This window comes from Artibeus jamaicensis, unplaced genomic scaffold, assembly GCF_021234435.1.
Source record: "Artibeus jamaicensis isolate MK-2021 breed Jamaican fruit bat unplaced genomic scaffold, CSHL_Jam_final contig_793, whole genome shotgun sequence".
NCBI classification, from domain to species: Eukaryota; Metazoa; Chordata; class Mammalia; order Chiroptera; family Phyllostomidae; genus Artibeus; species Artibeus jamaicensis.
The window spans coordinates 7,332,106-7,355,477 of NW_026521975.1; the positions used below are offsets into that span (position 1 = coordinate 7,332,106).

Genomic DNA, 23,372 nt, shown 5'->3' on the forward strand with positions numbered 1-23,372 from the left:
TTGTACAGAATGGAAAGTTTTTAATGGGAAGAAAGGTGGGGAAAGGGTGCTATTAAGACAAGAAAGGATCATTTTTAGACCGGGACATCTTTTGAGAGGAAGGAAATGGCAGAGGTTTTTATCTTGGAGATTGCCTTATCTGTCCTTCTTCCATCCCTCCCTCCCTTCCTCCCTTCCTTCCTTATTTTCTTTTTTATTTTTTAAAATATTTTATTTATTTATTTTTAGAGAGAGGGGAAGGAAAGGAGAAAGAGAGGGAGAGAAACATCAATGTGTGGTTGCCTCTCCTGTGTCCTCCACTGGGGACCTGGCCTGCAACCCAGGCATGTGCCCTTACTGGGAATCGAACCGGCGACCCTTTGCTTCACAGGCCTGTGCTGAATCCACTGAGCTATACCAGCTAGGGCCTTAACTTATTTTCTTTAATTGTTGTTCAAGTACAGTTGTCTCCATTTTCTCCCCACCACTTCCCCCCACTCAACCCATCCCCAACTCCCACCCTTGATCCTACCCCCTTTTGGCTTTGTCCATGTGTCCTTTATACATGTTCCTTGACAACCTTTCTCCTCCCCGCTCCCCTTATCCCCTCCCTACTGCCTTCTGGTTACCGTCAGTTTGTATTTTATTTTGATGTCTCTGGTTATATTTTCCTCCCTTATTTGTTTTGTTGATTAGGTTCCACTTATAGGTGATATCATATGGTATTTCTCTCTCACCACCTGACTTATTCCACTTAACATAATGCTTTCCAGATCCATCTTGAAGGGTAGGAGCTCCTTTCTTTCTTTCTGCTGTGTAGTATTTCATTGTGTAAATGTACCACATGCTAAGTATTCCATTGTAAATGTGCCATTTACTGATGGGCACTTAGATTGCTTCCAGCACTTGGCTATTGTAAATTGTGCTGCTATGAACATTGGGGTGCATAGGTTCTTTTGAACCAGTTTTTCAGGATTCTTAGGGTATAATCCTACTAGCAGTGTAATTTCCTGGTCAAAAGGCAGTTTTATTTTTAGTTTTCTAAGGAAATTCTATATTGTTTTTCCAAGTGGAAGCACCAGTCTACATTCCTACCAACAGCATAGTTGGGTTCCCTTCTCTTCATAACTTTGCCAGCACTACTTGTTTGTTGATTTGTTAATAATGGCCATTAACAAATGGTGTAAAGTGGTACATCATTTTAGTTTTAATTTGTGTCTCTCTGATGGCTAGTGATGCTGAGCATCCTTTCATATGTCCCTGGGCTCTCTATGCCCTCCTTGGAGAAGTATCTGTTCAGGTCCTTTGTCTATTTTTAATTGGGATGTTTGTCTTCCTGAAGTGGAGTTGTGTGAGTTCTTTATATATTTTGGAAATCAAACCCTTGAACCAGGTGTCATTGGCAAATATATTGTACCATGTGTTTGGTTCCCTTTTCATTTTGCTGATGTTTTCTTTAGCCATGCAGAAGCTTTTAATTTGATGAAGTCCCATTCGTTTATTCTTTCCTTTATGTTTCTTGTTCTAGAGGACATATCAGTGAAAATATTGCTGCCTGGAATATCTGAGATTTCCTGCCTATGTTCTCCTCTAGGATTTTAATAGTGTTACGACTTACATTTAAGTCTTTTATCCATCTTGAGTTTATTTTTGTGTATGATATAAGTTGGTGGTCAAGTTTCATTGTTCTGCATATAGCTGTCCAGGTCTCTCAACACCATTTGTTGAAGAGGCTATTTTTACTCATTTTATGCTTCTGCCCCCTCTGTTAAATATTAATTGACTATAGAGACTTGGGTTTATCTCTGGGTTCTCTATCAGATAGGTTATTCTTTAAAATTTTTTAAATATATATTTTATGATTATGCTATTACAGTTCTCCCATTTTTTTTCTCCCTATATTCCCTTCTGCCCTGCACCCCACTCCCACCAGCATTCTCAGCTCCCTTCAGTCATGTCCACGGGTCATACGTACAAGTTCTTTGGCTTCTCCAGGTCCTATACTATTCTTAACCTTTCCCTGTGTATTTTGTACCTACCAGTTAATGCTTCTTATTCCCTGTGCCTTTTCCCTCCATTCTACCCCCACCCTTCCCTGCCGATAACCCTACAGGAGATCTCCATTTCTGTGGTTCTGTTCCTGTTCTAATTGTTTGCTTAGTTTCTTTTTTTCTTTTTTTCGGTTCGGTTGTTAATAGCTGTGAGTTTGTTGTCACTTTACTGTTTATGTTTTTTGATCTTCTTTTTCTTAGATTGATGCAGACCCCAGCCCGAGGGGTCCGTGTGTTGCGACAAACAAATTCACATGGACTACAGAAGTCCTGTGGAGAAAAAGGGACAGCATGGCCACTCTCTGAGTGAGAGAGGGCACCAATCCCTCCCTGGACAGACTTTTATTGCTTTTCTGGGCACATTACATTGAGGTTAGTCCTCATTTACTATGCACAGGTTCGCTTTAGGTGGTTACCTTTTACAGATAACAAAGGAGAGGATGTTGCTAATTATATCAAAGGAGAAGGATATTTGCAAATGCAAGGGGAAAAGTGGTTGAACTGGTTACACTTTTCCTTGGGAGGTTTAGCATAGATTTTAGGAAGTTACTTTAAAGATGTGCAGTAAACATTTGCTGCCTCAATTCAGGGTAAGGGAGTTTTATCAAAAAGCAAGCCTCAAAGCAGCCGAGGTATACTGCAGGCCTGATTCCCCACAGGAGAACCTATCATCCTTGGGTGTGGGTCCTGTGTGCGGCCTCACTGTCCATTGGTTTTCCGAACTGGGCTGGGTTACATTCCCCACGCCATGCAGAATGGTTCCCTATATTAGATAAGTCCCTTTAATATTTCATATAATAAGGGCTTGGTGATGACGAACTCCTTTAATTTAACCTTGTCTGGTAAGTGCTTTACCTGCCCTTCCATTCCAAATGATAGCTTTGCTGGAGAGAGTCATCTTGGATGTAGGTCCTTGCCTTTCATGACTGAATACTTCTTTCCAGCCCCTTCTTGCTTGCAAGGTTTCTGTTGAGAAGTCAGCTGTTAGTCTTATGGGAACTCCCTTGTAGGTGACTGTCTCCTTTTCTCTTGCTGCTTTCAAGATTCTCTCCTTATCTTTCATCTTGGGTAATGTAATTATGATGTGCCTTGGTGTGTGCTTTCTTGGATCCAACTTCTTTGGGACTCTCTAAGCTTACTGGATTTCCTGGAAGTCTATTTCCTTTGCCAGATTAGGGAAGTTCTCCTTCATTACTTTTTCAAATAAGTTTTAAATTTCTTGCGAATTCTCGCCTCTTCTCCTTCTGGCACCCCTATGATTCATATGTTGGAACATTTAGAGATGTCCTGGAGGTTCCTAAGCTGCTCCTCAGTTTTTTGAATTCTTGCTTTTTCATTCTGTTCTGGTTGAATGTTTATTTCTTCCTTCTGCTCCACACCATTGAATTGAGTCCCGGTTTTTCTTCCCTTCACTGTTGGTTCCCCGTACATTTTCCTTTATTTCACTTTTCACAGCCTTCGCTTTCTCCTCTGTTTTGCAGCCATACTCTGTGAGTATCCTGACTACCATTGTTTAAATTGTTCATCTGATAGGTTGGCTATCTCTTTGCTTAGTTGTGTTTTTCTGGAGTTTTGATTTCTTCTTTTATTTTGGCCATATTTTTTGTCTTCGTGTGCCTGTTACTAGTAAAGGAGTGGAGCCTTAGGTATTTGCTATGGCGGGGCAATCCACATGGCTGCATTGTAAGTCTGTATGTGGGGGAGGGGTCAGAGTGGGAGCAGTGCTGCTTGCTTGGTTACCAATAAGCAAATTGGGCCCTTCTAGTGCTGATTCCTGGGTGGGTGGTTTTGTGTACGCTCTAGGATTCTCTGGATCTCTCTAATGAACTCCTTTGTGAAGCTGGGAGTTTCTCCTGCTGCTGCAATCCCCACAGATTTTTTCAGTAAGAGGTTTTGAGGCTTTATTTGCCCACACTGGAACACTGGGTTGCAGGGTCTGTCTGGTTTCCCAGTTCTTACTCCTGGTTTATCAGCATGCAAATGTGGGACTACCCTCTTCGCCAGCCACCACTCTCCCTGCCCAGGTTCTCCAGCCACTGCCTTGCCATGAATCTTCTCCATCCTGTCTGCCCGCCTCCACTCCTTCTATCTGTCTGAATGAATGTTTCTTCTTTAACTCCTTGGTGGTCAGACATGCATGCAGTTTGGCTTTCTAGCAGTTCTGGTTATTTTTTGTTTTTAAATTTATTGTCCTTCATTGGTTGCGCGAGGAGCAGAGTGTATCTACCTATGCCTCCATCTTGCCCAGAAGTTCAGATTGCCTATTCTTTAAATGGGGTGGGAAGTAAAGTGAAATGGAGTTGGCCCACAGGACAGATTACTACTGGTACTGGACCAGAAAATTCCAGATTAAATGATTAAAATTACCTCTCTGGAAGAGGCTAAAACTGCAGTTAGATCAGGTATTACAGTATTTTGCTGCATATAGTGCTGTCATGTATATTGCACACCTATGATTTTGGCCCATACTTTCAGAAAAAAATCTTGAGTTTTAATTTTTTAATTCACTTTCTTATTTATTTATATTTAGCAACAAACTGATTGTTGTACTCCAGGATAATATTTTGAGTGCAGGTATCACTATTTTTTTTTCAGCGTTACGCTTTTAATGGATAATCATAAATATAAGAATTAAAAACATTTATATAGATATGGAATTAGTACTACCCATGTATAATGTGTATCCTTATTTTTCCCCCATAAATTTGGCAAAAGAATACACATTATACCCACCAAAATACAGTAAATTGTAGGGGGAAGAAGAAATTTTCCTCTACCCTCCTAAGTTCTTTCAGCTGGTCTAATAATTAAATCTACTTGAGAAAGATTAATAAGAGAAAATAACCAAGTTTAATACATGGATACACATGGGAACCCTTCATAACAGAAGGTGGTTGAGAGACAGGGAAAATGAGGTAGGTAGGCATTCTGAGTTCAGAGTAATATAAGGCACCTTGGTGCTTCAGAGAGGCGTTGCAAGGTGATAAGAACAGATACTCTGTAGTTAAAAGTTTGCCCTGCCCTATAGATCATTAAAAGTTGTTTCTAGTGATAACTCTTATTGTGGGCAAGGCCCCTAATTGATATTTCTTAAGGGAGAGGTTTCTTCTGAGCCTGCAGGGTCTTGATTACCTTCAGCTCAAAGTAATTCACATCCCAAAGTGGCACTTCTTGGGGAAGTCTATTCTAAACTTCTACAAAATCTAGGTTTGGTATCATGGGCTTTTAGTATCAGTGATGTCAGTATGAACCTATGGCTTTCTCTTTAACAGAGTTAAACAATTTTGATGTGAAATGTTTTTATCATTATTTAGCATGTATTTTTACTGTGTGGTTTTGTTTTCACTTAACACTGTTCAGGAGAAAATTTTTTAAGTTCCTAAGTGATTGGGTTTTGTTGCTGTTGTTATTGTTCTATTTTTAATTTCATTACATTGTGATTAGTAACCAAGAAGGTGATTGGTTATATTTCTGCTTTATGAAACACACATTTTCTTGTGGATTAATAAATCAATTTTTGAAAATGGTCCATCAATGTTTAAATAGGAGTATATACTTTTGTTTGCAGGGTATAAATCTTAGTTGATAGCTATATGTCTTCATATTGGATCAATTGTAGTGATGATCTTATTTTATAAGGTTCTCTCCATCAAAGTTTACAAACTGGCTAACATGGTGTTGTTTATTAGCCTATAGGTGTGCATTGCTTGCCATGCATTGTGTTGGCCTACATAATATTAAAAATTTAACATTGATTAAAAAGTTGCCAACATGTAAGAATTTGGAGATATGCTGTATATAAGTGGATTTCTAGTTTCCTTAGGTCTTATTTGAGTTTCTTAAACACATAATCCCTCTTGCCTCTAGGCTTTGAACAGGCTGTTTGTTCCCTTTATCTTGAAGGCTTTCTCTACTCCCTTTTCCTAGCTTACTCTTATTCATCCTTTCTGTCTTAGTGTTATTGTCAGCACCTTCCAGAAGCCTGCCTTCTTCTCTCAGGACTAGCTAAAGATGTATGAACAGGAAATAATCATATGAAAATATGCTCAATTTTTTCAGTCATTTGGGAAATACAAATAAAAATCACATTGCAGTACTGCTACAAACCTAGTAAAATGACACAGACTGACTGTACTGAGTACTGGCAAGTATGTGGAGCAACTAGAATCCTCATACACCACCAGTGGATTGTGTAAAATGGCAAGAACACTTTGAAAAACACTTTAGTACTTTCTTTAAAAAGTTAAACAGACTTGCCACCTTGCAGCTCTCTACCACTGCACTATGCAGACCTGCCCCTTTCCTGTGCCAGGAACTGACTGGCACCATGCCCTACCAATACCTAGCACTGACTCAGGAGCAAAAGAAGGAGCTAACATTGCTCAGTGCATTGTGGCTCCAGGCAAGGGCATCCTGGCTCCATATGAGTCCACTGGGAGCATTACCAAGTGGTCCATTGGCACTGAGAACACCAAGGAGAACCAGCACTTCTGCTGCCAACTGCTGCTCACTGAAGATGACTGCACAAATTCCTACATTGGGAGTGTCATCCTCTTCAATGAGCTACTGTATCAGAAGACAGATGATGGGCGTCCCTTCCCCCAAGTTATCAAATCCAAGGGTGGTGTTGTGGGCATCAAGGTAGATAACGGCATGGTGCCCCTGGCAGGAACAAATGGGGAGATTACTACCCAACGGCTGAATGGGCTGTCAGAGTGCTGTGCCCAACACGAGAAGGATGAAGCTGACTTTGCCAAGTGTTGCTGTGTGCTGAAGATTGGGAAACACACCCCCTCAGCCCTCACCATCATGGAAAACACCAATGTTCTGGCCCAATATGCCTGCACTTGCCAGCAGAATGGCACTGTGCCCATTGTGGAGCCTGAGATCCTCCCAGCTGTAGACCATGACTTGCAGTGCTGTCAGTACATAACTGAAAAGGTGCTGGCTGTTGTTTATAAGGCTCTGAGTAACCACTACATCTATCTGGAAGGCACCTTGCTGAAGCCCTATATGGTCACCCCAGGCCGTACCTGTACCCAGAAATTTTCTGATGAGGAGATTGCCATGGCAACTGTCAGTGCCCTACATTGCACAGTGCCCTTTGCTATCCCTGGGATCACCTTCCTATCTGGAGGTCAGAGTGAGGAGGCATCTGTCTACCTCAGTACAATCAACAAGTGCCTCCTGCTGAAGCCATGGGCACTGACCTTGTCCAAGACCTGCAGGCCTCTGCCCTAAAGGCCTGGTGGGGGAAGGAAAACGTGAAGGCTGCCCAGGAGGAATATGTCAAATGAGCACTGGCCAGCAGCCTCGCCTGCCAAGGAAAGTACACCCCAAGTGGTCAGGCCAGGGCTGCAGACAGCGAATCCCTCTTCATCTCCAACCATGCCTACTAAGCAGAGGTTTTCTAAGACTGCCCCCTCAACACTCCAGGCCCTGCCCCCTCCCACATTCACTATTGAAGAGCTGATCTCATTAGTGGCTCCAGGCTGTTCTTTCCTACTCTTGTCTCCCTTGTGACATTGGTGTATGCTATTGTCTATATATGCTAAGTTTGGTGCTTCTTCCAGCCCACTGCCAATAAACGACTATTTAAGGAGGAGGGAAAAAATAGTTAAACATACACCTACCATATTGTATAGCCATTTCACTCCTAGGTAATTACCATGAGAAAAAAAGCATATGTCTGTAAGGAGATTTGTACATGAGTGTTTATAGCAGCTTTATTTGTTAATAGTTGAACACTGGACACAACCCAAATGTCCATCAGTGAGATGATAAAGTAACTGGTATCTTCTTGAAAGTTCTAAGTCAATAATAAAAGGAATGAAGTATTGATACATGCTACAACACAGATGAATTTTAAAATAAGTATGCTGAATAAAGAACCCAGATCAAAAGGAATACATGCTAATCCATTTATATACAATTCTTGAAAGTTTAAAGTATAGTGACAAGAAAGTACCTGGGGAGGCGGGAGGACAGAGGCAGAGATTACAAAGGGGCATGATAGATGTTTGTCATCTTGATTGTGTTGATGGCTTCATGGGTGTATACATTGTAAAACTGATCAAATTGTGTGCAGTTTATTGTCTGTCAGTTATACTCCAATAAAGGCATTAAAAAAAAAAAACACCTAGAGAGTGTGTTAGACTTCCATTATTATTACTCCCCAGCCTCCATCAGTGGGAATCTCTAACTGCTTTTCTTTTGTCAAAAACAAATGCTTCTTGTTTGGGCCAGTTGTTCTGTCAGTCCTTTGGCACCTGGGGCACATTTTCAGCCTCTTTCTGCAGAAGTCTGCTAATTCCAGGTTCTAAAAGAAGCCCAAGACAACTCTAAAGTGGCTCACATTTTTTAAATGGGAAAGACCTTGGTAAGCCACCAGTGACAGTACAGCTACTTTGTAATTACAGTCTTCTGTTCTGTTGTGGATTACTTCAGTCAAATGCTAGTCTTCAGATTTCTCAGGTTAGAAGTCAGATAACCATTCCATAGAGTCTCTACTCTCCAAAAGACAGATACCAAGTTTACAGAATGATATCCTTGAAACCCTTTCCTTACTAGTAGAGGTGAGGTTAAAGCACCAATCCACCCTCTTTGACTAAAGTTTATTGAGAAGTCTCTCTAAAGAAATTCCTTATCCCAACAATTTCCATATCTTTAGATCAAAGCCCTCTTCACCTCCACCCTTCAAAAAAATACTCATAGGTGGGTAATCAGCTAAGTATTGTAAAAACTTCGTTGCAGATTTTGTCCATGTGCTTCAGTACTTCATTTTGCATTGTATAAGTAGTTGGCAGACAAGCCTTGGAACCTCAGCTAAGACTGAGACTGTGTCTGCATATCATGTTATCTGTGCTATTAATAGAACTTTTCTGAACTCTGATTTAATTAAAAGTGTACTTTGCTTGAGATTAGTGAAATTGTGGGAGCTCCACTTTTCACTTTGTCCTTATCTTCTGATATTGGACATATATTTTTATTGATGGTGTGGGGACTCTAGCTATTCCCTAGTTTCATAATGGGTGGAATTTCCTATAATAATTGTTATTAAAACTTTTTAAATTTATATTTTATTACATTATTTCAGTTATCCCAATTTTCCCCCTTTGCACACCTCCACCCTCAGGCAATCCCCATACCGTTGTTCATGTCCATGGGTATAAGTTCTATGGCTACTCCATTTCTTATACTGTACTTTACATCCCCAAGGCTAGTCTGTAACTACCTATTTCTACTTCTTAATTCCCTCACCACTTTCCACATTCCCCCACCACTTTCCACATTCCCCCACACCCCTCTCTCACCCAGCAACCATCAAAACATGCTTTGTATCCATGATTATGTCTCTGTTCTTGTTTGAGTTTTTAAGATTCAATTGTTGATAGATATGTATTTTTTGCCATTTTATTGTTTATAGTTTTAATCATTTTTTGACTTTTTAATTTTAATTATATTTTATTGATCATGCTATTATTACAGCTATTCTTACTTTTCCCTGTATGTCCTCTATCACCCAGCACCACCTACTCCTTCAGGCAATCCCCCCATCATTGTTTAGGTTCGTGGGTATTGTGTATACATTTGTTGGCTACTCCATTTCCTATACTGTACTTACATCCCATGGCTATTCTGTTACTACCCAATTGTAGTCTTTTTTTCTTCTTTTAAGATTTTATTGTTTTATTTTTAGACAGAGTGGAAGGGAGGGAGAAAGAGAGGGAGAGAAGCATCAATGTGTGGTTGCCTCTCACGTGCCCCCTACTGGGCATTTGGTCCACAACCCAGGTGCATACCCTGACTGGGCATTGAACTGGCGATCCTTTGGTTTGCAGGCCCACGCTCAATCCACTGAGCCTCACCAGCCAAGGGCCAACTGTAATTTTTAATCCTTTCACCTCTTCAGCTCTTACCCTGAACCCTCCTCCCATCTGGCAACCATTAGAATGCTCTCCATATCCATGATGCTGTCTATGTTCTTCTTGTTTGCTTAGTTTGTTTTTTAGATTCAACTGTTGATGTGTATTTGTTATCATTTTATTCATAGTTTTTATCTTTTTTTTCTTAAAGTCCCTTTAACATTTCAAATAATAATGGTTTGGTGACAACAAACTCTAGTTTTTTCTTGTCTGGGAAGTTCTTTATCTGCCCTTGTATTCTAAATGATAGCTTTGCAGGGTAGAGCAATCTTGGCTGTGGGTCCCCGCTTTTTGTAACTTTGGATATTTCTTGCAAATCCTTTCTAGCTTGCAAAGTTTATTTTGAGAAATCAGCTGACAATCTTATGGGAATTTCCCATAGGTAATTAACTTCTTTTTTCTTGCTGCTTTTAAGATTCTCTCTTTATCTTTAACCTTTGACATTTTAATTATGATGTGTGTTGAAGTGGGCTTCTTTGCAGCCACCTTGTTTGGGACTCTCTGTGCTTCCTGGACTTGATGTCTATTTCCTTCACCAAATTAGGGAAGTTTTCTTACATTATTTTTTCAAGTAGATTTCCAGTTTCTTGCTCTTTTTTTCTTCTTCTGACACCGCTGTGATGTGAATGTTGGAACATTTGAAGTTGCCCCGGAGGCTGCTTATACTATCCTCATATTTTGGGGATTCTCTTTCTTGTTGTTGTTCTGACTGGTTGTTTTTTTGCTTCCTTATATTGTAAATCATTAATTTGATTATTGGCTTCATCCTGTCTTCTGTTGTTTCCCTGTAAATTGTTCTTGTTTCAATTAGTGTATCCTTTGTTTCTGACTAGCTCTATTTAATGTTATTAGGTCCTCACTAAATTCCTTGAGCATCCTTATAACCAGTGTTTTGTACTCTGCAGCTGACAGATTGCTCATCTCCATTTTATTTAGTTCTTTTGCTGGAATTTTGACCTGCTTTTTGATTTGGGCTGTGTTTCTTATTTCCTCATTTTGGCAGCCTCCCTGTGTTTGTTTCTGTGTATTAGGTAGAGCTGCTATGAATCCCTGTCTTGGTAGAGTGGCCTAATGTAGTAGGTGTCCTGTAAAGTCCTGTGGTACAGCCTCCTCTATCACACAAGCTGTGTATTTAAGGTGCATCCTTTGTGTGGGCTGAGTAATTCCTTCTCTAGTAGTTGAGCCTTGATTGCTCTTGGCTGGTCAATGGAGGGGTTTTTCCATGCCAGTCAGATTCAAGGACTGGCTCTGATCACTGACCACTAACTTCTATCCTCCATGGATGATCAGCTATGCAGGGCAGGGTAGTAGTGCTCCTGTGTGGTCTGTAGCTGTCTGCTGAATATGAGGCTCTGGAGTTTCCCAGTTGGTGCAGGGTAAGGTCAGTCTCCACCTGTGTTTTTCCGGGGGTACCCTGCATGAGCTACAAAATATTCTGCAGATGGCTTCTATTTGTGCAGGGCTTGGAGGTTCCCAGGTGAAGCCAAGCTGTGAACCTAGGCTGGCTGCTGCTAGTGTCAGGTTTGGGATCAGTTAGTAAGTGGTACCAGGGATTAGGGCTGGCTGAGGTTAGCTAATGCTTTTTTGAGAGAATTTAGGAAGTTGTGAAGCATGAGCCAAGACCAGCCATTCATGTGGAAAAGCCACTGTTAACAGCTTGGGTGGGCCCATAATTTGGATGGAGTAGAGTATCACTTGATCTCTACTGCGGGACAAACAGTGTTGATGAAGTCTCCGATATGTCGCCCACCTGTGGGTTCTGTGGCTTTATGGCAGGAGGGTTCAGAAAAGGGACAGTGGCCTCTGTCCTTTTTTCAATCTGGGGGAAAACTGTCTGTCCCCCAGCCTTTGCCATGATGCCAGACCCTTCACTTCCTTCCTGTATGCCACTAGTGCTTTTCAAGCCACTTCTTGGTACTGGAACTTAGAGTGAGTGAATCTGAGTAAATCCTGTGGGGGTTCATTAAGAGGAACTGCTTGGGATTCTAGAATTTTCTTCCACCAACTCATTCCCCACTGGTTTTTGCAGCCTGAAGTTGTGGGGACTTATCTTCCTGGCCCTGGAATCCTGGGCCAGGGGATGGTGGGAGGGGCTGGTGTGGTGTTGGGACTCCTTGCTCCTGAGATACCCCTCCTGAATTTTTCCACCAGATGCGGGTATGGAATCAGCCTGTTCTGTGTCTTTACTCCTCCTACCAGTCTGGATATGTGGATTCTCTAATTCCATAGTTTTTGGATTTTTATTCTTCTCTATTTTTGATGGGTCTGGATGATGGTTGAGCTATAGTTTAGTTGTAATCTTGCTGTGGTTTTGTGAGAAGGCGAGCTGTATATAGCTGTGCCACTATCTTGACTATTATTGTTCATAAATTTTAGGGAAGGAAGTAAACATAATTGTTCTCTTTCTTTTTTTTTTTTTGTGAACTGAAATCTCCTTGTTAAAAATTTTTTTAAATGCACAGTGATATAACAGCTGTCACAACACAATGTAACAAATTGTTTTGAATGAAATTAAAGACAACGAAGTGCTACTGGAGCCAAATGAAGGAAAAACTAAATGAACTTTTTGGCCGGCCTAATATTTTTGCTTGTTAAAGAACATTTTCAATGCAGTGTGTTGATGTAATTAACTTCACTGGTGTGGGAAGAGTCCTCTAGAAGGTGGTTGCTGCAATTCAGCTGAGAGGAAATGATAGTCTGCTCTAGTAGTAGATGGACTGCTCTACTAGTCTGCTCTAGAGATAGAAGTTGGATATAGCGTTTAAGTATTTAGAAGGTAAAATGGTATGGGACATTGTGTTTGCTTGGATATGAGGGATGGGGGAGAAGGAGTCCAGGATGCTGTCCAGATTTATCATCATCTTCTTTTTTTAATATATACCCAAAGACATTTTTTTTCATACTTTTCGGAGAGAGAGAAATATTGATGTCAGACAGAAGCATTGATTGGTTGCCTCCCATGCATGCTTGGACTGGGGAATCACATGCACCCAGACCTGGGACCAGACCTGCAACCTAGGTATATGACCTGATCAAGAATCAAACCTGCAACCTTTCAATTACAAAGTGATGCTCCAACCAACTGAACCACACCAGCCAGAGCTGTCCAGATTTATCTTGATCTGCTGTGTGAATAGTGTTGTTACTCACTGAGACGAGAATAGCAGATTTGGTAAAGATAATGCCTAGTTTTTGAATTATGCGTGGTCCATTCAGGCAGATGTTTTCAGTAGGCAACCCGAAACTGAGAAAGAGATGGGCTGGAGATTTAAGATTTAAGATCTTTATATTTATTTCAAATTGGTAAATAGGCTTATAAGTTGGGATCATTTCCTTTCATATTTTATGACATACATGTTAAGATTATGCAGAAAGAGCTACTTGTCAAATAACAGGCTATCCGGAAGTGTTTTTGTTTGACATGTCTTCTAGTGTTATATATGTGAAATTCAACCTAATTGATGCATGTTATTTTCATGGCATTTAGAAATCCATTGTAAGGAAACACTTTATGATAGTTAGCCTTTCTTCTGTTGATTGACATTGAATTTGTTTCCTGTTTTTATCAATGCTACTACGTTCATAACATTAGGAAATTCCCGTGTGTGTCAACATATATGTAACAACTAGGAAGTAGAACTATCAGATGGAAGGGTATGTGGACCTTCAGATATTGCTGAATTGCTTTATTTTAAAATATTTATTTATTTATTTATTTATTTATTTATTTATTTATTTATTTATTTTTAGGGAGAGGGGAAAGGAGGGAGAAAAAGAGGGAGAGAAGCATCAGTGTGTGGGAGATACATAGAGATAGTCAATACATCGATCACTTGCTTCTCACAGGCCCACAACTAGAGACCTGGCCTGCAACCCAGGCATGTGTCCCAACTGGGAATCAAACCAGTAAGTTTTTGGTTTGCGGGCTGGTCCTCAGTTCACTGAGCCATACCACTCAGGGCCAAATTGCTTTACAAAGAGGTTATTTAAACATATGCTCCCCACTACCTATGTATGAGACTCTACGTTTCAAATATTCTCTCCTATGTTTCATATCCTTTCCTAAATTTGACATTTCAGACTTTATAATTTTTGTCAATCTAATGGTTATGAAATGGTAGCTTGTGATTTTAAATTTGTTTCTTAATTGCTAGTGAATTTGAACATCTTTTCTTGTTAATAGTCTATCCATATTTCCTCTTCTATAAGTTGCCTGTTCATATTTCCTCCTTACTTTATGTTAGTCTCTTTGTTCTTTCATTTTAATTTGTAGAATTTTGTGCAGATGTACTAATTCTTTCTCAATGAAAATCTCTCCTTCCAACTTGTGGTTTGTTGTCACATTTTTATGCTTCTTATTTTTCTCCACCTTAAAACTTTACCTTCTGTGACTTGAGACTTTTAAAATTTATTGCTTCATAAAATACACTTACCATTTTGCACATATATTTATATGGATCTTGTTTTCCTTAAAAAAGAAAGCTATTTTTATCTTTTACACATAAAAACTCTATTAGATCAATAATATTGGACATACATTTGAAACTATTTAAAAATTATAAATGCTCTTGATACAGACATCAGCAAGTTTGTTTTTTCTTAAATATACTCTGTTTTTAAGAGTAGCTTTAAGTTCACAGAAAACTTGAGCAAAAAGAGTAGAGAATACCTGTATTCTCCCCGTTCCCACACACTTCAACTTCCCACACTGTTTACATCAAACACTAAGTGGTACCTTTGTTATAATCAATGAACCTATTTTGACTCATCATTATGACCCAAAGTTCATCATTTATGTAGAGTTCACTCTTGATGTGTACATTCTCTAGGTTTTGACAAATGCATAATGACACGCACTCACCACTGTAGTGATATACGTGATAGATTCACAGCCCTAAAATCCTCTGTGCTCTGGTAATTCATCCCCTGCTCCCCCTTAATTTTTGGCAACCACTGATCTTTTCAATGTTTTCATATTTTGCCTTTTATAGAGTGTTGTTATATACTTGAAATCATACAATACGTTGTTTTTTTCAGATAGTCTTATTTCACTTGGTAATATGTATGTAAGTTTCTTATGTGTTTTTTCATGGCTCAGTAACTCATTTCTGCCCTGGCTAGTGTGGCTCATCACTGGCCTGCAAATCAAAGGGTCGCTGGTTCAATTCCCCGTAAGGGCACATGCCTGGGTTGTGGGCCCCCACTAGGGGATGCTCAAAAGGCACCCACACATTTCCTCATTTCTTATTAGTATTGAATGATATTCTGTTGTTTGGTAAAACTTATTTACCTATTCACTTTGTAAAAACATCTTGTTTGCTTCCAGGTTCTGGCAGTTATGAATAAAACTGCTATATATATCCCTGTACAGGTTTTTATATGGACATGTTTTCAACTTATTGGGGTAAATAACTGAGGAACACAATTACTGGGTTGTATGTGCAGAGTATTGTTTAGTTTTATAAGAAACTTCCAAAGTGTTTTCCAAAGTGACTGCGCCAGTTTGAATTCACTCCACAGTGTTGCTCCACATTCTCACCAATGCTTGGTGTTGTCAGTATTCTGGAATTTGGTCATTCTAATGGGTATGCAGTGTATCTTAATATTGTTTTAATTTGCATTTCTGTTTTGACATATGATGTAGAGCTTCTTTTCATCTGTTTATTTGCCATCTGTATATCTTCTTTGGCAAGATGTGTTTTAAGGTCTTAAACTCTCGTTGAGTTTTGAGAGTTCTTGGTGTATTTTGAATAACAGTCCTTTATCAGATAAATATTTTATAAATATTTTCTCCTAGTCTGTCTTGGTTTTAATTCTCTTAAGCAATGTTCACTTTAAAATAAATATGAGGGATTTTTGTTTATGGGTTATAGTTTTTAAATTAATTGATTTTTGCCCTAACATAAATCAAGATTGTGGAATAGCCCACCAAATAAAATAAGGAAGAGTTAATAAAATTTTAAATCAACAAATACTTCCATCTACAACCAGTTATAGAAAGAACAAAGGTTGAGTGCTTTAAGGTCTGCATTTAAATGTGCATGTGAAACTTCCTTCTATTGAATATAACATAAATCATATTTATTCAACTATTTTCTTAGCTGTATTGCTGAAGCACTTTTTCTATTCATTAGTATGTTTCAACCATGAATATTATTCTTAAAATTAAACTCTCTTTAATCACTGTGTATTCTCTTACCCTGTTTTTTTTAAAGTGCTTAAACTACCTGAGATCAGGTAGTTTAAGTCTGCTTATTTACATATACATACATTTATACATTTATACACATATAGATGTACATATACATTTGTGTATTTGTTTTTTGAGAGCAGACTTATTTATTTACTACTATATACCAAGTCTCTTGTATAGTGTCCAAAAATGCTAAAATGCTAAAAAAAAATTGTTGAATTAATAAAAGTCATGGCTTATATTTTAATATACAAACTATTTTAAGGACTTCCACCAAGATGGAGGCATAGATGGAAGCACTGCACCTTCTCACACAACCAAGTTTAAAAACAACAAAGTTTTAGCAACAAAAATGCAGCCAAACCACAGAAAATTGAACTACACGGAAGTCTGACAACAATGAACCCTTCAGTCAAACTGGTAAGAGGGGCAGAGCCAGCAGCAGAGTGGGGTCGGGCAGGAAAGATCCACCAGACTGACCCGGGCGCTCGACCCAGGTGCGCCAGCAGCAGTGTGGTCCCAGGTGTGGAGAAGCAGGCAGACCCACTGAGGGTGTAAGGTGGTGGACCCACTGAGGGCTGATTGCAGTCACACATTCGCGTGCAGATAAACCGGTGAAGGAGCGAGTGGTGAGACAGACCGTGCAGGCCCCAGTGGCAGGAAGCTGCAGAGGAACCGCCATTGTCCCTCTCTGACCCCGCCCCCACAAACCTGCGACCTGGGTGGCCCCGCCCTGGTGAACAACTAAGGCTCTTCTCCTCATACGTAACAGGCACGAACAGATCAAAACATGGCTGAAGAACAACTCAGAGCCCCTGAGCCAATAAATCTAAGTGATGAAGAAATAGCCAAACTTTCAGATACACAGTTCAAAACACTGATGATCAGGATGCTAACAGAACTGGTTGATTTTAGTCACAAATTAGAGGAACATATGAAGGCTAAACCAATTGAAATGGAGGGAAATACACAGGAAACCAATAGTAATAGAAAGGAAACTAGGACTCAAATCAAAGGAGTGGACCAGAAGGAAGAAAAAAATGACCAAACAGAAAAGGATGAAGAAACAAGAATTGAAAAAAATGAGGAGAGGCTTAGGAACCTCCAGGACATCTTTAAATGTTCCAACATTTGAATTATAGGGTTACCAGAAGGGGAAGAGGAACAGTCACGAGTGGAAACCTTATCTGAACAAATAATAAAAGAGAACTTCCCCGTTCTGGCGAAGGAAATAGACTTTCAGGAAATCCAGGAAGCTCAGAGAGTCCCAAAGAAGTTGGACCCAAGAAGGAACACACCAAGGCACATCATCATTACATTAGCCAAGATTAAAATAAAGGAGAGAATCCTAGAAGCAGCAAGAGCTAAGGGGACAGTCACCTACAAAGGAGTTCCCATCAGACTGTCAGCAGATTTCTCAAGAGACCTTACAGGCAAGAAGGGGCTGGAAAGAAGTATTCCTAGTAATGAAATCTAAAGACCTACATCCAAGATTGCTCTATCCAGCAAAGCTTTCATTTAGAATGGAAGGGCAGATAAAGTGCTTCTCAGATAAGATCAAATTCAAGGAGCTCATCATCACCAAGCCCTTATTCTATGAAATGTTAAAGAGACTTACCTAAGAAAAAGAAGATAAAAAAGATGAACAGTCAAAGGACAGCAAACTCACAGTTATTAACAACCACACCTAAAACAAAAGCAAACTAAGAGGATAGCTAGATCAGGAGCAGAACCATAGAAATGGAGATCACATGGAGGGTTAGCAACAGGGGAGTGGAAGAAGGAGAAGGGGGCAGAAGGTACAGAAAATAAGTAGCATAAATGGCAGGTAGAAAATAGATAGGGGGGAGGACAAGAATAGTATGGGAAGTATAGAATCTAAAGAATTTGAGACACATGGACATAAACTAAAGGGGGGAATGGTGGGGGAGGGGTGTGCAGGGTAGAGGGGAATGAAGGGGGGAATAGAACAACTGTAATGGCATAATTAATAAAATATATTTAAAAATATATATACAAACTATTTTAAAAATTACTGCTGATTTCCAAGGCAATTATCTTAATATGTTATTATTTCTAAGATTGATTTTACAAAGACTGCTTTTAGCTCAAAAGGGCATAAAATACACTCATTATGAACAACTCAGGATTTTAAATTTTACATTCTGAGCAACAAGTTATGCTAATTGTAGAATATGCTAATTCTTATTTTTAAGCCAAGAATAGATGCTTAAGTTGTTGATCAGTAGATCTATGTAGTATGTGATATAATCTGTTATCTTCATCAAGACCCACTTTAGAAAAAATTTTGAGGCAGGGTCCAGGGTCCTGGATCTGTCTCTTGTTTCAATAGTGTTCGGACAGAACAGACGCAGAGATGCCCCTTCTTCCAAGCTCCAGCCACTTTCCAACCTCTTCCAATCACCACTTTTGGAACTATCTCAGCCACCTCTACCTCTGAAGACTATCTAACACCATTATTTGAACATAAGTCCTTATTTTGCAGACAACCATGGGCTCCCAGATTGGTCAGAAATACTCCACCAAGGCGGAGCCTGCCATCAGCTACCTAGTTAATGGGCATCTTCCAACCTCCTACATCTACCTCTCTCTGGGTTTCTATTTTGACCACCAGGATGAGGCTCTGGATGGCATGGACCATTTCTTCCATTCTCTTGAAGATGCAAAATCAATGTAGTGGCTTTGACCTCATCCAGGGCTTGGCAGGAGCCTTCCCAAGATGAGTGGGGTAAAACTCAGGATGCCATGGAGGCCGCCACAGTCATGGAGAATAACCTGAGCCAGACCCTTTTGGAACTGCATGCCTTGGGTTCTGCCCACACAGGCCCTCATCTCTGTGATGTTCTGGAGAACTACTTCCTGGATGAGGAGGTGAAACTCATCAAGAAGATGAGTGACCACCTGACTAGTCTCCACAGGCTGGTCAGACCCCAGGCTGGGCAAGTATCTCTTCAAGAGGCTCACCTTCAAGCAGGATCAGGAGCCCTTAGAACTCAGAGACCTATGAGGGGCTCCTCTGCATCTCCCTGGTATCTGGCTTCTGCCTGAGACTCTCCCTGCAACCACTAAGCAGCCTCTTAACCACTCTGGATCCCTATCCCATGCTGTGGACCAAATGGAAACAATAACGCTTTTACAGAAAAAAAAATTGACACCTGACTGAATTTGAGTGCAATAGAATTATATTAATTATCTGTAAATGTTTTCATCATTTGACTTAAAATTTGTCTGAAATTGATCAGTATTAGGAACATGCCAGTGGAAAAAGACTAAAAATTAGAGATTACCAGAGAAATAGCTAAATAAATAGTGGATGCTGTCTTTTGGTATAACAAAATTCCTTCTTTTAATTTATTTTCCATCTTTTAGGTGGTAATTACATATAACATAAAATGTATTATCGTAACCATTTTAAGAGTACGGTTCAGTGATACTAGGTACATTCATATTTTTATGCAACTTTTACCAACATTCATCAGCAGATCTGTTTTCATCATGCCAAAGTTAAACTATGTATCCATTACACATTAACATCTTTCCCTCCAGCCCCTAGCAACCACCATTTCACTTTTTGTCTCTGATTGCAACTACTCTAAGTATCTCATGTAAGGAGAACCATACAGTATTTGTCATTTTGTGAGTGGTTTATTTCACTTAGCGTAATGTCTCTGAGGTTCATCCATGTTGTAACATATGTCATAATTTTCTCCTTTTTTTCAGAGGTAGATGTGTGGTGTAATACACCTTTATGTATTATGGAGTAATAATATCGTTACTATTACAGGAGCCTTTCTTTCTGTCATCTTTATATGTTCTAGATTTTAGTGTATGTCTTCTATATATCTCCATTCCAAAGGCATTAAACAAAAGACAAATCAAAATAGACATGTCAGCAGTTATTTTGAGACTCCAACAGAATCCTTTTGTAAGATGGGTTGTTCAACACAGATTTAGATATGCTACAGGTCCTACCATAGGGCAGATAAGATTTAAGCCAATCTACAGGTCTACAGGAGTGTAAGTGGCTGCTCTGTCTGGAGCAGCTTACTCTCTGTCTCACTGCATCACTATTAAACCCTCTTTCACTTTAAACAGAAAAAGAAAAAGAAAGAAAGAAAAAAGTTTAAATAGTATTTTATGTTTCATCCCCCTTGAATTGTGTTAAACAACATATTTTGTACTTTATGGTATCTTAGTTTCTGTTACTTGAAAATATCACATTAGGAGTTTTATGAAGATAAATATGTCATCATTATACATAGTGATTTATTTGGTTCTCTCAGTTAAGTCACCTGATGTCCTAGAATAGTTTCCTGGGTTTTTGTTGTTGTTGGTAGTATTAGGTATCATCAGAAATGTGCAACTAAGATGCTACATAGATCAAGTGTTTAATGAGCATTCGTATATCTGTAGCTCTTTTTTAGCCACTGTAAATAAGTGGATTAGATCTAGTGATGAACTGTGGAATGTGAATAAATGCTCAGTTTAAACATGCATATTGCCAAAGTTGTACAGTATCTTAAGTTGCACAATTTACTTTAGAGTGTAAGGATGGTTAAATAGGAGGATGAGCACTTGCTGATAGAAAATAATTTGAAGTACAAAGGTTCTTGGCTCCTCAGCAATATAGGTAATATGTTTGCATTTAAGGTTACTGCAGTTAGATTATTCAAACACAGATAACATAGTTTTCAAGACAGTTTTGTTTACCACTGAAAGGCATGACTGATAAGTTTGTGGGACAGAATTATGATCCATCCTTAAACAGTTAATTAAATGATTTTGAAGCACTTTGTCGTGTGTATATGTGTTGCTTTTAATTTTGAGAATTTATCAGCAAAGAGTAATAGTAACTATAGCTATATACAGTGAGTCATAGAGTTGGACTCTAATTAACCCTAATTTTAAATAAAGACAAGAAAGCACACCTCTTGGTCTACTGTACCTTGTCTCATGGAGAGTTAGAGCTAGATTAGCAGTCATTGTATTTGAAGTTAGATTGTGTTTAATCTTATAAGTGGCAATAGAGATTTTGCCTCAGACTTCCTGAGAATGAACCTTGAGCAAAATGAACTGAATTCCTGAGAATAACTCTTAAAGAATCCACATACAGAATTCAGACTTACTCCCTCTGAGCTCCAACAACAGGGTAGAAGCTTGAAAGCCACCAGTGGCATACAGGAAGGAAGTGAAGGGTCTGGCATCAAGGCAAAGGCTGGGGGACAGCTTTCTCCCAGACAGAAAGGTGGGCAGAAGCCATTGTCCCTTTTCTGAAACCTCCCCCACATGGAGCCACAGAACAGACAGGTGGATGCCATATCCGAGACTCCATCAACCTGGCTAACACTGATTGCTCTGCCCTGGAGATTACCTGAGGCTCTGCTCCACCCAATTTATTGGCCCACCCAAGCTGTTAACAGTGGCTTTTCCAAATGAATGTGTCTGGTCTTGGCTTATGCTTCACAACTTCCTAAATTCTCTCAAACAAGCAACAGCTGACTTCTGGGAACACCCAGCTCTTGTATCTCCTGCTAAGTGGTCCCAGACCCAGCACAAACAATAGCCAGCCTAGGTTCACAACCTGGCTTTGTCTGGGAACCTCCCCCGGCACAAGTAGCAGCTATCTACAGATTGCTTTGTATCTCATTCAGGGTGGCCTCAGGAGGAACACAGACAACCTAGTATCAAATGGAAAGCCCCAGAGCCTGGAACTCAGCAGACAGCTACAGACCACGTGGGAGAACCACCACCCTACCCATGGAGGGTGGAAGTTAGTGGTCAGTGGTCACCACCGGTCCTTGCACCTCACTGGCCTGGATAAATCCCTCCCATTGATCTGCCAACAGCAACCAACGCTCAACTACAAGAGGAGAGTGTACTCAGCCCACATGAAGGGTGCACCTTGAGTTACCTAGCTTGGGTGATAGGGTAGGCTGTGCCACTGGACCCTGAAGGATACCTACTACATTAGGCCACACTGCCAAGACAGGGAAATGTAGCAGCTCTGTCTATACACAGAAACAAACACAGGGAGGCTGCCAAAATGAGAAGACAAAGAAACATGGTCCAAATGAAAAAACAGATCAAAGCAGTATTATAAACATAGTATTTGTAGAAGAAAGATTTTTTAATTCCACAAATTTCTCAAAAATAAAGCCACAAACTTTTTTAAAAAGTGGCTTATGACTATTGGGTAATAAATATATGTTCAGAGCCTTAACTCTTTTTCGTACTGATTACAGTGTCAGTTCTGTTTTGTAGGTTCTTAGAGAAGTCAGATAGAACTGACCTTGATAACCCTGAAAAGCCAAGTGGATGTTCAGATAATATTTAATCATATTATATAATCTTGTGGTCTTATTGAAGTTATGAAAAAGGAGAAGACTCCAATGTATATTTGATATGTAATTTTTGGGGAAAGGGCACGAGTACTGGAAATGGTGGTTTTTGGTTTTTTTTACATTTTTTGGTAAGTACAGATTACTTTTATTTGTTTTCTCTCTTTTTAATTGATTACGCTATTACAGTTATCCCATTCCCCCGCATTATTCCCCTCTGCCGTACACACTCCCTCCTACCTGCATTCCCCCACTTTAGTTCATGTCCATGGGTCGTACACGTAAGTTCTTTGGCTTCTACATTTCCTATACTATTCTTAACCTCCCCCTGTCTATTTTCTACCTACCATTCATGCAACTTATTCTCTGTACTTTTATCCTCTCTCTGCCCCTCCCCCTCTCTGCTGATAACCCTCCATGTGGTTTCCATTTCTATGATTCTGTTTCTGTGTTATTGTTTGCTTAGTTTGGTATTGTTTTTGTTTTTTTAGATTCAGTTGTTCATAGATGTGAGTTTGTTGTCATTTTACTGTTCATAGTTTTGATCATTTTCTTTTTCTTAGATAAGTCCCTTTAACATTTCATATAATAAGGGCTTGGTGTTGAAGAACTCCTTTAACTTGACCTTATCAGGCTGGGAAGCACTTTATCTGCCCTTCTATTCTAAATGATAGCTTTGCTGCATAGAGTAATCTTGGATGTAGGACCTTGCCTTTCATGATTTTGAATACTTCTTTCCAGCTCCAAATTGCCTGCAAGGTTTCTTTTGAGAAATCAGCTGTTAGTCTTATGGGAACTCCCTTGTAGGTAACTGTCTCCTTTTCTCTTGCTGCTTTCAAGATTCTCTCCTGATCTTTAATCTTGG

The 23,372-nt window shown here is 39.6% G+C and overlaps 1 protein-coding gene and 2 pseudogenes across 3 annotated transcripts in view; all 3 read left to right on the forward strand.

Annotated features, from left to right (window-relative positions):
- ACAP2 (ArfGAP with coiled-coil, ankyrin repeat and PH domains 2) overlaps positions 1-23,372 on the forward strand; it is a 162,508-nt gene that overhangs the window by 24,887 nt on the left and 114,249 nt on the right. The gene's annotated exons all lie outside the window — the stretch shown is intronic.
- On the forward strand, positions 6,349-9,281 carry LOC119043254 (fructose-bisphosphate aldolase A-like; annotated as a pseudogene).
- LOC119043255 (ferritin light chain-like) lies at positions 18,457-19,452 on the forward strand (annotated as a pseudogene).